This window comes from Halichoeres trimaculatus, unplaced genomic scaffold (assembly GCF_033239565.1).
Source record: "Halichoeres trimaculatus isolate MK-OKI-2021-1 unplaced genomic scaffold, fHalTri1.1 fHalTri1_scaffold_2, whole genome shotgun sequence".
Lineage (NCBI taxonomy): Eukaryota > Metazoa > Chordata > Actinopteri > Labriformes > Labridae > Halichoeres > Halichoeres trimaculatus.
Genome location: NW_027437180.1, coordinates 15,543,557 through 15,559,388, shown reverse-complemented (window position 1 = coordinate 15,559,388; position 15,832 = coordinate 15,543,557).

Here is a 15,832-nt window from a genome sequence, read left to right as displayed (position 1 = left end):
TGAGAGAGGAAGAGAAAGAGTATGAGGAAGAGATTTTTTGGAGAGCGAAGAATAAAGGATGAAGACAAAGTGTTGAAGTGAGGGAGAGGATGACAAAGAGGGGGAGAGGAAATGAAAGAACACAGAACAGGAAGACGAGCTTAACCCACACTGCTTCGGTTGCAAACAAGCCAAATGACAAAGTTTAAAGCCCACCTCTTGGCAGACAAGGATAAACACACACACACACACACACACACACACACACACACACACACACACACACACACACACACACACACACACCGCTGCAAACACACATGCGCACATATGGCCTGGCCTGCATGCTCTGCTAGAGCGTGTTAGCTGCCTCACCAGATGCCTGCTGGATAATCTAGGTGCCATAATGTGGTGTTCTGCCAGCCAGTTTGTGTGTGTGTGTGTGTGTGTGTGTGTGTGTGTGTGTGTGTGTGTGTGTGTGTGTGTGTATACGCTTGAGTGTGTGCTTTGGATGCCTGACTGTGTTCCTGTTTGTGTGTTTATGTGTGTGTCAGGTGTCTGTGGGGACAGCTGCTCACTAAATAGTATTATTGTGTCTAATTGGGGATTACCACATCAGCAGTGTGCGGTGATGGTGAGTATTTTGTCTCGGCTGTTGACAGAGTGCACATATGCAGATGTACAGAAGGCAGAGAAAACTGGGGATCCAGATGCACTCATGAGGTCACAGGTGGCAACAAATAGACCAGTAAAGGCCTTTGCATGATAACTTAAGTAGCAAAGGAGTTAAACTACAGAAGAGTTGACTTATTAATACAGCATACTAGACAAGCAAAAGAGATAAATCTTTACTGATGGTGTTGGTCTGCTGCCTTTTGCCAATTTCCACCTTGGAACCAGTATAAAGCCTAAAACAATGTGAAAACAACATTTCTGCAGTGGGCCTTTCAACCAATGACTGTACGCCTACAAGGTGCTTTTCACTACACGATTCCTGTGACCTATTCTAGTCTGTATTTCTACTGAGACGTAAAGTCCTGTGAACCTTAGATTAATTAGGGGCGTGGCATATGGAATTAAAAAAAAGTATTGTAACAAGCTGCCGGGCCAGTAGAGGGCAGTATAACAACGACAAAAAGCTGAACTCATGCATGCAAGGGGAGCACATGCGAACCACACACAGAAAGGCCTTCCTTACGTGAACAAGGATTTGAACTAATAACCTTTTCGCTGTGAGCCAACAGTGCTAACTACTGCAACACCATGCAGCCCTGAAAAAAACCCATTCCCTTTATCAGGCTAAAAGGAGACTACTGATTAGGCGTTATTAAGTGAATCACAACTGTGTGTGATGTTATTGTGTATGGAGGGTGAAGTAAAAACACTGGGAAATAAAATGTCCTTTCCAAACTCAACAAGCACCAGATAATCTCAGATTTAATCATCTAAAATACTCTGAGGTTCAAGGTCTCCGCATACAGAGTCTAGCATTTTGTACTGCGGTGGTGCCTCAAAGGAGTCAGGTAGACTGTACTGGTACCATAAAATATTCAGAGTAAAAATCAGATGTAGATTTTTCACAGCTCAGCTCAGCTTTATGGTAAAATGTGAAGATGTTTTTTGTCAGTTTTTAAATGTAAGACAAAACATTAAGCCTTTTGTGTTTCCTTTAGGACACTTTAGTGAAGTCACTTGAGTCAACGTTGGTGGAGTCTGAGAAACTTGGGCTGAAGAAAAAGTGGAATAAAGAAATAAATGTCTGGAGAAAACATATATAAGAAGAAAGCACACCAGAACTCTTAACTGGCTTCTCATCTCTGCCTGCAGATAACACATAAAAGCTACATTAGCTGAGAAATATAACTCTGGTTCAGCCGCAGAGACATTTGTTCTTATGTCCTTTTTCCTTCCTTTGTTGTTCTTACAAATATAAAGTTGAAAATAGAACCCTATCGCACAAAGGCGGTGAATTCAGCTTTTATATTTATATAAGGAGCGGGTCCCTATCCTTGAATCTGCACTGTGTTTCTACAGCAGCACAGAACAGACAAATTATACACCATGTTAGCCAGACAAAGGTGCTGGTTGTACTGGCAAGAAGAAGAAGAAGGAGTGGGGTCATTGTTGTTTTACCAGAAACACTTGATTCAAGTTTTTAAGAACTTGACAAGTGGAGGATCATACTTGTTACACCCCACATAAGTTTATTTTTATCAATGGCCAGTGTCACTTTACCAATAAGAGGGGTGAGGCAGTACCTTTAAATATCTTCATTTCTTCTGTTACTGCCTGGCTTCTTCCAGGAAGAGGTAATTAACATAAAAACACAGTTAAACAAAGTTATTTGTTACAAAAGAAGAAAAAGTAGTGCATTTAACAAATTGAGGCATCTGAAAAAGGCCAGTGAGTGCTGCTCTAAAGATCAACTAAGAAGATACAAGGAGGGCTCAAAACTAGGTCAATCTATCTGAATTTAAAATAAACCGAAAGCCAAACCTCTTTAACTTTCCTACAAAATAAAAAAAAAAAAAAAATAAATAAAAATAAAAAAAAAAACAAGTTAACAGCACTCAAACCTTTTGTGTTTAGGGTTATTTACAACAATTTCATAAAAAGCACCATAGACCTCAAGGGACAGCCAATCACAGCAGGACATGTAATACACACAGCCAGTGTGTGTGTATGTGTGTATATATATATATATATATATATATATATATATATATATATATATATATATATATATACATTTTTTTTGTACCACACACAGGGTGGCAGTATGGCTGCAGTTGTAACATCCATTCACTGAATCTACAAGTCATCGTTCTGGCATCTTCAGGGTTAGTCTATTCTCTCTTTTTTTCTGTGCTCATAGTAAAAAAAAATGTGAGTACATCTCGACATATTGAGATATTATGAGATTGGTTCACTGCGTAACTCACCATATGCTACCACAGCATTTAATTTTCTTTGATTAAAAAATGAATAAATTAAAAATCTCCCCATAAATATCTCCTTCTGTTATTAGACATATGCTTCTATTGTCTCATCAACAGCGTTGCTTTACATTGTCCTTCTTTATTTCAAGGAATGTATTTCTATACTGAAAAATACATTTCTTTGCTCAGCTGTGCACCTGCGGTTGCACGAGCTCATACAAACACACAGCCGAGCATGAACCCATAAAAATCAGACATGGAAATGCATACAAGCCCACACAAATACTTTGATCTTCACACCCACTGTCCCTATACGCACCTTACCAACAACTGCTGCAATAAATCACTTTGGGACTTGCCTCTATGTATCCAAGCAGCCAGTCATACAGTACCTATCCGTCTAAGCCTTGACACACAGAGCTATAAAAATAACACGGCAGCACTTAAAAAGGCACCAGGGGGAAGGAGACAAGGCAGCCAAAAGCACTCTGTTTATTTCTAATGGGACACCCACGTAAGCCAGGGAGGGGGTATTTGTCACAAATCCACAGGGAGAAAACACTTCAATGGACTACCATGATTGCCCATGGCTGCCAAGGACAACTCAAAAGAATATGGTGCTTTAACCGTATTATCCTGTTGATAAAAACAGAATTGGCAATGTTATGTACAATATAGGTAGAAGAAAAGAAAGGAGCTGTGAAAATAGTCTGGAACAAAACAACAAATGTGCAAAAGGTGGTCATTATGCATAAAGGAGCATTTCAGGTTGGTTGGCTTAAGCCTCGGCGTCATGTCAAAGGATTTGCTCATCCTGCATTTAAGTGTGCATGTGTTGGAGCTTCCATTATAGACTGTTTGAATATCTGTACGTCTGTTTACAGCACGTCTGCGTTTCCAAAGCCCAGAGGAAGCCAAGGCCATATGGAAACATGGGTGGTGGCTTTTTGCACCTCTTTGCACCTCTTGCTCTTCTTTCCACGGCTTTATATTTCCACAGGGAGGAAAGAAGAGGGAAGAGGGAGAGGAGCAATAGAGAACAAGGAAAAAAACTCTAAATGGCTTTGTGAGGCATGCTGTGTGTAAGGACACCACAAGGACGAGAGTGTATCACAGTGGGGGGGTCAAGGGATCCCAGAGCACCAATAAGTACACAGTGAAAAAAAATGAAACCTTAGCAAGTTTTTTCCTCTTATTTCAAGCAGAGATTCTCTCATAGAGAGTAAAACAAAATGCCAATGGGTTACAGAAAATTTACTGATGAGTTTCTTGAATCGAGACATTAGCCAGGTTTACATGGAGCCAAAATTCCAATTAGAATCGGGTTGGAAACCCAAACCAAATCAAAATATAAACACCTCAATTGAAATAAACTGGCCAAATCCAAATGGAATGTCATTTGGTTGCACAGAGGTAGTATATTCCTTTTCCCACACTGATTAAATGTAAAATCCTGTCATGTAAGCAGTGAATCGGAAAGTTGTCAGGTTGGGTTATGTCTGCGCATGCTCTGTCTTGATGTAGACATCAGCCACGTTTACATGGACCCAAATATTCCACTTGCATTCAGTTTATTTGCTTGTGTACACCTCAGTCCGAAAGTAAAGTGCCAATCCGAATGGACATTTAATCGGTTTCACAACGGTGGAATATTCCTTTCCCCAAACCGATTGAGGTATCATGTATCCACTCAAATGGAAAGTTGTCGGTGTGCGTTCTTTCAGCGCATGCTCAGATATGACGTAAGACGCAACTAGAGACGTTCCCCAACTTTAAAAATGGCGGCACTGGACTGCTGTGGAAAGTTTGTTTTTGATCCAAACTTTGAAAGAACTGAACATAATTTCAAGACTGGACGGACGAAAAACTCGCAATACAGAGTATTGCAACACTGTGATAAACAAACTGTCGACCTCCAGCTTTGATAAATCTCGTGATGTTTACTTTTTTCTGTGCATGCCCCATTGACTATTCTTTTTGATTACAGCGGCGCATGTAGACCAGAGATTGGAATATTCCTTTTCATGTATACTATTGTTATCGGAAAAGTCATTCGGAAAGATTCCATTCGGAAAGACGAAAAACTCCTCATGTAACCGTGGCTAGTGATCAATCCCATGATTTAAGGGATGAAATGTGCTTCCCTTAAATCACCTGACAATTTCTGAGTCTTCCTCTTCATTGGGCATCAGGATGAGCTCCTGGATTGGTCTTTTTAACATGCCCTTACCAAATATGTATGTAAACTTTTTCACTGTGCTTTAGTGCATGCCAAACTGGTTGGAGACGAGGCGATATTCTGTACAGCTACCAAGTCCATACAAAACAATAGTGACGCCCATAATACATGGGACGGGTGCTCTGACGGTGACTTTATCCAGAGCCATAAGTCTCTCTGCCAGTCCACGCAACTTAGTGAATGAAGAGAGCGTCATCCGAAAGGTTTGCCCCCATTCAAGGTCGGTAAACTCGAGAAGTACAACTCTTTCCCACCAACCTTTGCTGCGGACCTCCATCCACAGCTTTCTGGTCTTCGGAGGAGTCATGGGAAGAACAGGCAAACATTGCACAGCACCAACAAAAGGCCCTCTTCTGTACGCCTTCTCCTCTTCAATGCTTCCAGTAAGAGATGGTTAGTAGCAAGCTGTTGCCTTCATAAAAGTGTAAAAACAATCGCTACAACTTTGCATGATAGATGAAATACCTACATCTTTGATAAATCACAATCATCAATGAGGATTAAATAGATCTGTGTGCATCACATGTCTATAAAACAGCTATCCCAATCAATTGTTGTGGCACATAATGACACCAAATTGGAATAGATCCCTTCACACGGAAACAGTTCACCTGAGATTTTTAATCAGAATGAAAAAAGTCTGCATGTGAACCTGGTTAATATTTGAAGTCAAAAAAACTTGACGAAAACTTGACAGATTTTTATACTCCTCTCAAGTGATTCAAGAATGTTTTTGTCCCGAATTTTGATATTTTCTGGACTTTTCAGGTTAATGTGGCTCATGTTTAGTCTAAGAAGACTGAAACACTTGCTTTAATTTCAGCTTTTGCAACATTGATTCAAAGGCTCCACTGGTTTACACCTCAAGCCAAATAGATACAAAGATATCATGAATTTGATGCTGTTATTCCTTAAAGAGCATCCTGGATGTAGCAGTTTAACTAACAAACACTCTACCTAACAGGTTGTGTAAACAGCTTTTGTTTCACCCATAGCTCCAGGATGCTAAACAGCCCTCGACGAGTGTCTGACAACTTTCTAAATGAAGCTCATTATGTCCTCATTGATTTTTCATATTCTTTCTTACCAGCAAATACCCCCAAGGTGCTCCTCTTACGCCCTGCCCTCCCGCTCTCTGCTCCACCCTGCCTCTCCTTCTCTGTCTCCCTTCACGGTACCTGAGCTATCTAACCATCTATCCGTCGTTCTCCTGGTTTTTATCAGCTGCTCCCCGAGCAGCAGCAAACAGCAGAACACTTAAGGGAGCTGAACGGTTTCCAATTAGCAAAACAAATACCTCCGCTCACTCTCACCCTGTCACATAGTGCCTCCGAGAGCCTGGGCGGCCATTACAGACAATTAGAATTTAATAAGCCCAATATGCTCACTGTACTAATGGAGAGGGAGGTAGAGATGCAGGGAGGGAGGAAGGGGGGGGGGGGGGCTGTGCCCTCATCATCCCTCTCTCCTTCCCTTGGTTGCTATATATTTCTTATTGCTCTAAATCCTCATAGTTGTCCTGGCAGATTGTTCCTTATTTGAATAGTGTCGGGGCTTTCTGGGGTAATCTCAGTCACTATTTGGCCCTTCTACCTCTCTCCCCCTTTCCTCTATCACTGCCTATCGCGCTCTCACCAATATAATTTTCTCACCCTTTTTTCACCTCCCTTTTCTTCTCTTGGCCTCTCTTCCTCCTCACACCTATTCCTCTCCATTCCTCCCAACTTACTACTCCTATTTATTCATTTATCCCTTCCTCTTATTCTCTGCCAGTTCCTTCCTCACCCTTGCTCCATTTTTTTTATCCTCATTTCTCACCTGTCTCTTCTTTCCCCCTCAGTCTGGCTCAGCGGCTCTTGCAGATGTTTTTCTTCGACTATTTCATCCAATTTTATTTATTTCCCCCGCCCATCTTTGCCCTCATTTCACTCTGACTCCATATTCCATCTAATTCACTTTCTCATTCTTTGGCCTCTTCTTTTCTCTCTGCCACACTTTCACCCCATTTTCATTCGCTCTTTCATCATCCCTCTATGCTCAGCCTACTATATCTCTCTCCTCAGTGTCTGTGTCTCCTCTCAGTCTCGGGCTCTCTGTTTCGCCTGTGTTGTAAGGCCCTATGAAATGGGGTGATACAAATGGCATTTTATGGGGCTGTGCGGCACAACCGGGCCGAACACGGCAGGCAATCATATAAGCCATTGTCTGCTGCGCGTGCCACTTTTAATGTGTTCCATTTGATTTAATGCAAGCAATAGGTGAGGCAGAAAGGGAGGTGAGGCCTCAGAGGTGAGGATGAGAGGCAGGGTAGGGGTAAGAATGGAGATAAAGAGGATAAAAAGACAGGGTGTAAGAGGGGGAGTGGGGAAAGGAAGAAGGGAGCGGTATCTAGGTCGTAACTGGAGCCTTCACTTCTGGAATGAAATAATAAGGGACAGCCGGGCTGATATCTAATTTCAAGGAAGAAATGCCATTTAGTGTGAGAATGAAAATGAATGCATGCAGGGGAGCAAGCAGAGATAGAAAGAGAGACGAACAGACGGGAGAGTGAAATATTAAAAAATAAATGCAATATCCAATGCACAAAGTGATTACATTGCCAGAGGGTGGCAGAGGTGTTGGGATTCTGATGGCTTTTTTGTGCTTATAGAGCCGTTCATTTAAAAGAACAGGCATATTTACATCCAGATGGGGACCTTGCAGGTGTTACCTATACATCCTAATCCACCCCAGCCCCTATCGGAAAGAGATATGTGACTAGGGTAATTGCATAAATCTGTCGTTAGTGTACAAGATTGGATGCATGATTCAAATTTCAGCCACTTTCATTTTGCAAAGTCCATTTCCGTCATCATGTTGTGGAGGAGGGAGGGATAGAGGGAGGGGTGTTTGAGTGGTGCTGCTGTTAGCAGTAGATTGCAGCACCTTAGCAGTTCAATTACACTCACCTAGATGAATAGTCCAAGACTGATGAGTTCATTTGAGCATACTGTGTGTAGCTCTCATACAAAGATAAAAATGAGCCTCATCAAACCTCTCTGCTCAATTTAGACTTTTGAACAATGCGTTATACCCGTTTGCCTGGCCTAAATAAATAGGTTTTGGAAGACAGGCGACCAAAACTCTGAGCACTCCCACTCACTTCATTTTAGTGCTGAGTTTTCTCATCTTCTTCTGCTTAATGTGTATTCATTTCTTTATTTTAACACTAAGAATTCCTAACATGCAGATAGGCTCAAGGTCTTTGCATATTGAGTCCATTTTTTGGATGTTTTTTTTTGATCTGTAATGCAGAAATAAAAAATAAATAAATGAATGAATACAATAAAAAACACCACACATTCACACTTTGCACACTGAATACTGTGCATTTATTCTTGCAAAAATTTGCAGTATGAGAAAAATGGAATTGTCAAGCAGTGACCATGATTTTGTGATTCTTTCACTACTTGAAAAAAAGAAATCACTGGGTCCATCCACTCCTGGAAATGACAAGAGTGAGGAGAGCTTCACTTGCTGGTAAAGGAGCTTAGCAGCGACTGGTACACTGCTCAAAAAAATAAAGGGAACACTAAAATAACACATCCTTGATCTTAATGAATGAAATATTCTTATTAAATACTTAGTTCTTAACATAGTTGAATGTGCTGACAACTAAATCACGCAAAAATTATCAATGGAAATTAAATTTGTTAACCCATGGAGGTCTGGATTTGGAGTCACACTCAAAATTAAAGTGGAAAAACACACTACAGGCTGATCCAACTTTGATGTAATGTCTTAAAAACAAGTCAAAATGAGGCTCAGTAGCGTGTGTGGCCTCCACATGCCCCTATGCCCTCCCTTCAATGCCTGGGCATGCTCCTGATGAGGTGGCAGATGGTCTCCTGAGGGATCTCCCCCCAGACCTGGACTAAAGCATCCGCCAACTCCTTGACAGTCTGTGGTGCAACATGGCGTTGGTGGATGGAGTGAGACATGATGTCCCAGATGTGCTCAGTTGGATTCAGGACTGGGGAACGGGCGGGCCAGTCCATGGCATCAATGCCTTCGTCTTGCAGGAACTGCTGACACACTCCAGCCACATGAACTCTAGTATTGTCTTGCATTAGGAGGAACCCAGGGCCAACCGCACAAGCATATGGTCTCACAATGAGTCTGAGGAGCTCATCTTGGTACCTAATGGCAGTCAGGCTACCTCTGGTGAGCACATGGAGGGCTGTGCGGCCCCCCAAAGAAATGCCACACACCATTACTGACCCACTGTCAAAGCGGCCATGCTGGAGGATGTTGCAGGCAGCAGAAGGTTCTCCACGGCGTCTCCAGACTCAATCACGTCTGTCGCAAGTGCTCAGTGTGAACTTGCTTTCATCTGTGAAGAGCACAGGGCGCCAGTGGCCAATTTGCCAATCTTGGTGTTCTCTGGCAAATGCCAAACATTCTGCACGGTGCTGGGCTGTAAGCACGACTCCCACTTGTGGACATTGGGCACTCACACCACCCTCATGGGGTCTGTTTCTGACCGTTAGAGCAGACACATGCACATTTGGGGCCTCCTGGAGGTCAATTGCAGGGCTCTGGCAGTGCTCCTCCTGTTCCTCCTTGCACAAAGGAAGAGATAGTGGTCCTGCTGCTAGGTTGTTACTCTCCTATGGCCTCCTCTACATCTCCTGATGTACTGGCCTCCATGCTCTAGACACTATGCTGACAGATATAGCAAACCTTACCACAGCTCGCATTGATGTGCCATCCTGGATGAGCTGCACTACCTGAGCCACTTGTGTGGGTTGTAGACTGCGTCTCATGTTACCACTAGAGTGAAAGCAGCGCCAGCATTCAAAAGTGACCAAAACATCAGCTAGAAAGCTTAGGAACTGAGAAGTGGTCTTTAGTCACCACCTACAGAACCACTCCTTTATTGGGGGTGACTTGTTAATTGCCTATAATTTCCACCTGTTGTCTATTCCATTTTCACAACATGTGAAATTGATTGTCAATCAGAGTTTCTTCCTAAGTGGACAGTTTGATTTCACAGAAGTGTGATTGGCTTGGAGTTACACTGTGTTGTTTAAGTGTTCCCTTTATTGTTTTGAGCAGTGTATTATGTCTGGGGTAGGCACACACTTACGTCAGCAGACACAGACTTGTTCATTCATCATCTTAACAAAGCCCAAAATTACAGCAACTGTGTCAGTAAATGTGAAAATGTGATTTTGCAAGTTGCCTATGGTGTCTCTGAATAGTCAAACAACCATGGAAACAAAAAGGGGGCTTGCAAAAAGTGCAGAAAATCGAGCCTGCCAGAAACTCTTACATGATGTGAAAATGTGATTCACGAGCATCCAGAGTTCAAAAACCACATGAGCAGACAAATGAGCCACACAACACAGTGCAACCCGCCAATTACAAACAAAGAGCAACTATGGGAGACATCCAGCAATTTACCTTCTTTGTGATTGGCATGTGGCTCTTTGTTACAACGTGCAATCAAGCTTTGTTTCAGAGAAGACTTTGTGCCACTGGAGAAATACGGCCACTGTATGGCTGCACAGTACACTGCACGGTAAGTGACAATTCTTTCAACCAATCAACGGCCTGCAGTGTTGTAGCTCCACCCTCTGAGATCGGATCGGTTTACTCTGGCACCCCGATGGAAGGGTGCCAAAAAGTGGGACGGCTCCTTTCGGTAATTTGGGGATCTGCCCCAGGATTAGTCAGTGGAATTGCCGTAAAATGTGTGCCATGCCATGCCGTGCTGAGACAAACCAAACTGAACCCCTTGGTGGAAACCAGGCTTTAGTGACTAATTTTTACAGAAATCACAAAAAGAAATAGTTTATAGTTAAAGCACTCGTGTTACTTTCACAGTCAAGTAAATAGTATATAATAGTGTTGTGCGAATCATGAACGAATTGTTCAATACCCGAGAATCACTTTACTAACTCGAGAATCATTATTTTTCGCCCCAAATGACTCATTTACTGACTCAGTACAAAGTAGTAACTCACTCACATCACGGAAGAATGGCTGGTACGTAGAATGGCTCAACTCACAGTGTATACGGGTCATTAACTCACCCGCAGTACATACGAATCACTAACTCACTCACAGTATGACTCAAAGCACATACGAGTCACTCGCCAGCTCGAACGTACGTAGCATTACTCGACTCTTAGCACATACGCGTTGTACTAACTCACTCACAGAATGACTCAAAGCACATACGGGGCACTCACGCACCCCCTTCCTCCCCATGAGTTACAAATCACTCAATCGCTTAATATGTTGCATGGCTCGACTCACAGCACATTATCTCACTCACCTCCCGCTGGCACAGACACTTGAGTTCACAAACTTTTCCAACTTGCAATGTCTTGCCATATCGCTGTCATCTCGCATTTTATTCTCCCGTCTATGCTGATCTCTCATTAAAACAGCACCGCTGCCACCTACAGTACTATTGTTTGTTTACAAGCCAGGTATTAGACAGAGATAGAGAAGCTCCGCCAGATCCCGCTCCCTACGTTGAAAAAACAAACCAATGGTCGTAACCTAATTGACTTATATGATGCCAAATTGAATATGAATCTCTCTGAAATATAGATTTCTATGCACTTTCTGGGTAACTGACTCGAGTGATTCAAATGACTCAAAAACCCAGTTCACTTTGGTGAGTGACTCATTTAAACTCAATTCAATAAAAAGAATTGAGTTTCCCATCACTAGTATATAAGTAAGAGCTGCTGGCCCTTGGTCATGTCTGGAAAACTAAATGTGGCCTTCATTAAGGGTGTATTCAAACTTGTGGCTCCTATTCAGGGGCAGAAATGATACAATTGTAGCGGTTGTCACTTGGCTCGTTTGTGTTCTCAAGGCAAAAGTCTGTTGTGGTCCAAAGTTGTAAACAAATGTCACGTGCAATCGATCTTTCCTCTCATTGGTCAGAAATCATACCTGGAAGGCAGGGAGTTTCCTTATCTTCGTTCATTCATTCATGATCTTACCCGCCATGGAGCATCAACAACGTGTGCGGCTAGTTTGCATTATGGCGTTTATATGGCTCAGTTTTTTTAGCCTTGGCGCGGCATTACTCAAGGGAGTGTTGGAAGCCCCTCTCACTCATTTGCTGACTCACAATTTTGTAGGCCTCTGTATTTGTATGAGTAGAGTCCAGCATTTGGCGGATGTGCTCTTTTGCCCAGATTTCAATGAGGCATTTTATTTCCTCGCTGTTCCACGTGAGCCCATGACTTATTTTTTCTGTTCTTCATGCTTCTCTACTTGAGTTCTCACTGCACAGGAACTGCTACAGTGCTCGAATGGAAGGGAGCAGAGACCACCTATTTTTGGCGAACTCGACCCGCTTGTTTTGTCCCACATCTGAGGCGCTTGCTGTGTTCACATATGCCCAAACGAACCAGACTTTCAGGGGGCTGCCCACTGCCCACTGTTTCAGAACAACTGCCCCAAACGATCCAGGTGTGAACACACTCTAAGAAAGGTTTGGAGCATGTAGATATGCAGAACAGTCTGCATCCACATCCGGAGTCTGGCAGACAGTAGTTGGGTTTCAGATGTTACAATGAGGCCACCATAGGAAGGAGAGGATCACCGTTTGGAGGAAACATCTTCTTCCATTATTTCTACCTAATCTGTCTCAGACTATACAGTCTCAGCACAGATGAAAACAAGATCAGACAAAAGCAAATCATATGCCATGTTGTTGCATACATTAACATTTACGTTCCTCGTCATTACTGATATTTAATGCCTTCTTGTTAATGTCTCACAGCCCTTTTAATTCTAGCCAAGACCAACAGCATAAATACTTGAGGAACCAAATAAATTATGTAGAAATTTGCCCTGTAATGCTGCTTATCAGACAGCTGTAGGCTAGTGGTTGATCTGGCTTGGCTCGTGTGACCACAGAGATGAGTGCTGGCCAACCCTTGTCTCTCAGCCTAATAGCTATATACACCCTGAGAGCAGTCCTGTGATTGTCAATGAGCACTTTAGCTTCCAAGCACCATGAGATAATTAGCTTGCCTCCCCTGCCTGTCGGACTTGGCAAGACCTTCATAGTTCTTTTCTCCCATTTCAATACTTTTTTTTTATAACGTGCAGAGCAAAAAGCCTTTTTGAAATCATCCTTTCCTCTGAATCTAGGATGGTGCACGACAGTTCCTAACTGTGGTAATTTGAAATAAATATAAGGCTCTTAATTGTAATTATAGACAAAGGCATGTCTTGCTCCTCTGTGAACACATTAGGTCCACGTTGGATGATTTTGCTTGTCACACTTAGGTGTAATGCAGAATCAATGAAAAAGTGTCTCTTTTGTAGCACAGTGGAAATAATTGAGGATGTGAAGGTGGTGCATAGATACTTAGCACCTCTGTCTGAATGCAGAGTTCATATTAAGTTCACCATCTTGTTTTATTAAGAGCTGTAACCACAGTACCTCTATATCCTTAGACAAGTGTTTTAGTTGTCTTAAACGACCATGAACTGAAAAAACCTGGCAGGAGCTTTAGGTTTATGTAAATTTGACAAATTTCAGTGCTTCAGGGCTGAGTGCTGGTCTTGTCCTGCTAATGTCTGAGCAAGTTATCAACAAAATGTATCATCCTGCTGTCTATTAACATGAATATTAATTATGACTTTATGTTTTTTAAACAAAGTCACTTACCCCATTAAAGCAGACCACAAATGCTATAGATGAATATTTAATCTTGTCACTTATGGTTTTGTTTGCTTTTTGGGGTCATAATGAGGCATCAATGTTGAAATAAACCAATTTCATTACCACTCAGAATGGTCTCAACCCTGCTATTGTGCAGATATTGAAAACATTTTAAAAGACAGTGTGGGAGGTAAAGAGCAACATATTTTTTGCCTAACATCACACTATTTGATTTTGACTGAGGATGTGTTGTAGAACCAAACTGTAGAAGTGAAGTTACATATCGAGTCAAATCAGTTTATGACATGCCAGTTTAATAAAGATTTTCACCAGTTTCACAAATGTCAGTGACAGAACAAAAAATAAATAAATAAATAAAAAACTTGAAACACTTGTGTAGAAATGGTTAAGAAAGAAATATTTGCATTTTAGAGTAAGGCAGTACAGGCTGGGTTGCTGGAATCAAAGAATTCACAAAGTTTCCTAATGGAATTGTAAGCTCATTTTCATTTTGCTTGATCTACATAAGAGACAAAATGTCACTTGAGCATATGTTATTTATTTGTTTATTTATTTATTCTTCACTTTGCCATCATTGTTAAAACAGAAAGCTAAACAATTAAAAAACAATGTTTCATTTTCCAGATGTATTTTAGAAAGAGGCCAAAACAATGTGGTGTTATAGCATTAGCTTAGCAAAGACTGAAGACCTATCAATGATGAAAACCATTCTGCATTCAAAGATCTTCTTGGCTGCTGATGTAAGCTATTTCCCCTTCTTGCTTGGCCCCCCATTTAATCACTAGATGCAAATCAAACACAGAAAGAAAGCACTAATTTAAACCTGCTTGAAGAGTTTGGGTCCCCATGGGGACTTAATAAGGTGCAGTGTCTTGCTGTGATGAGAATGTAAAAGCGGATTAATCCCTTCTTTGAGAGATTGTGACATAAAAACCCAAACTTGGAAGCACATGATTAATAGAGTAAGGAAAAAAGGAAGTGCTTTCTATTAGAAATGAAAATCCTAGGGCTAGCCAAGTCAACCACAAATACTTTACACACACACACATGCACACATACACACACACTCTCTCTACAGCACCAAGCATGCCTGAGGTGCAACCTCACTCAGGGGTTTGTCAACAAGCAGTATGTCTCTGTCATTCTGAGTATAATTTTTGGCCGCCTAACTGGATTGATTCATGGAGAAGGTGTTTTCTAATTATGCCCAAAGCTGTATTTTCTACTGCACTTCTGATTGAATTGAACTTGTTTGGCAACCCTCAAGTGCTTGTAGGCCAATGTTTGGACAGACAGAAATGGCTTTCATGTTCGCAGTGTTTTATAAATGAGAAGTGGGATTTTTAAAGCCTGTGCCAGGTAACGTCATCTTTCTGACAATGAAATATATATTTCTCAGAGTTAGACAAGTGTGGCTCAGCAGAAAATGCACCTTTTTGATAAGCTTATTTAAAGAGGTACTTAATCATATATTACATTTATTACATGTTTCACATTCTAAGCCTGTTTGTTTTTTTTTTTTGTTTTGGTACTTCTGATTTATAGATTATACAAATCCATATTGTAGTTTCCCAGATCATCAGAATATTTCTCTACATTATCTAAAAAAGAATGGACTGAAAATGTCTGTTCATTTTTACTCTCAGTATTTGGTTGGTGCTCCTGTACCCCATAAGTGATCCATCAGCGGGGTGCAGGATGAAGTGGATCAGCTTGTAGAGCCGCTGCATTGTTATGCCCAGTGTCCATCAGCTCGTCACTGTTCTGAGTTAGGTGTTTTTTTACCACTTCTTGACAAATACTCTGTAGATTTCTCATTGGATTCAAATAAGACAAGTTGGCGTTGCTAATCATCCAGGTAGTATCATAGTTAGCAAACCATTTGGTACGAATTTTGGCGCCATGGTCAGGTGTTGGAAAAAAGATATTAGTACCTCTTTAAAGAAAGTCAGCAGATATAGGCATGACCTG